Source organism: Seriola lalandi, unplaced genomic scaffold, assembly GCF_002814215.2.
Source record: "Seriola lalandi dorsalis isolate HSWRI2012SDOR001 ecotype SW California unplaced genomic scaffold, Sedor1 jcf7180002054464, whole genome shotgun sequence".
Taxonomy (NCBI): Eukaryota; Metazoa; Chordata; class Actinopteri; order Carangiformes; family Carangidae; genus Seriola; species Seriola lalandi.
Window position 1 is genome coordinate 812,753 of NW_019525017.1, and position 1,720 is coordinate 814,472.

Consider the following 1,720-nt stretch of genomic DNA (forward strand, 5'->3'; position numbering starts at 1 on the left):
GGGGTGGGGGTGGGGGGGTGAACAGTGGTGTCTCTCAAAGTGTTTACAGAATTTACTTTCCTTACACCTTCGAAGATGTGTTTACGTGTAACTACTGTATAAAGATGTCTTAAGACAAACTGATGTTATGAGTTGTAATTGGTTTTACTGCTGGCTTGAACTTGTGTTAGAGCTTAGATGTCTTCTTTATTCACATTGTTAAAAGCGGTTTTTACGAGGGCCAACTGCAAAAACAAATCACACAACCAGAAACTGAAGGATGTACATAGACAAACAAGACCAGGGGACAAATGTACTGTATCTGCCCACAATGTGAAAGTAAGCGAATTATGGGGCTGTCGTCACCGCAGAGGTCAAAGGTCAGTGAAGTTATGGGCAGGACTCTAGATTGTGCAGAAAGGGAAGAAGGGGGTTTAAATTCCCTTTCCAGTCAAAAAAAAAAAATAAAATAAAGCCCCATGTTTACAAGGAGCTGTTGGCAGATCCATCAAGCCAAGTCATGAAGGAGACATCACGTCACTTTTTTAAAATCTATTTTTATTGAACAATAAATGAATATTACAAAATAAAAGCCTTGGTTGTTTATGTGGGTTTTTCTTCTCTCTTCTCTCAGATCGCTGCACATGAGCGCAGGAAGTTTCTAACCTTCATCTGTGTCCCACTGAGCAATAACACCACCTTTTATGTAATATTGACCTTTTTACACTTCCTGTTTGAGAGATAAACCTCATTTAGTTCTTTCTGCATTGACCGCATGGCGTCGTCTTCAGTTCAGGAGCTGAGAAACTCCACGAGGAGCCATGATATATTTTGGCACACCTCATCAGCCATAAGGAGCATAACAAGATTGTATTTCAAGTGTGTGCAGATCAGATTCTCTTTGGGGCTTATTCTTTTAGTTTGGAGTTTCATCCACATGTATGATATACTCCCAAAAGCCGTTCATTCATCTGATATGAATGAGAGGAGAGGACAAATAGAGGGCACTTGTTCCTACAGATGCTATATTGCAATGACCTCATGAGTGTTTGCCACCCAGTTGATGAAAACTGAATGGAGGGCAGCTGCAGACAGAATCTCACAGTATAAGTGTGGGCATGGCCACATGAAGCCTGCAGCGTGCACTCAGCAGGGATGAACAATGACGCTACTATTGCCTGTGTTGAGGGGGTGTTTTTACCTTTTTTTTCGCAAAAGGTTTGAATGGAGTTTACGTATGGCATTAGGAAAATACTTGACATAATGACATCCCCGCCACCACTGTCAGGGCGATGTGCATTACGTCATTTTTACGCTCTCAATGCAGCAGTGTAAAGATTATATATGCACGGCTGTAGAGTTACACTAACACTGAATAAAAACAAAAACAAATCAGGATGTTCATAGAATTATAGAATATAGTTATCCAAACTTAATGGTGCAAAGAAATATTTTGCGTCTTTGCATATGTATAGATAATATTTAACGTTGCACGGCTCTGTTATTACGCAGTGTGTTAAAATGTTTAGTTGAATCATGATCCAAGTGTTGAATTCTGGCCGGCCAGGTTGCTTTCAGCAGGCTCATATCACAGCGCTCCCTTGCTAGCGCCATGTGTTTTTTTTTCAGCCCTTGAGCAAATAAAATGCTGCATGCTTCCCTGTCAACAGATCCTACAAACACTAATGTGCAGATGGACACGCAAAACACACGCACAAACACATACTGGTGCACACAAGCG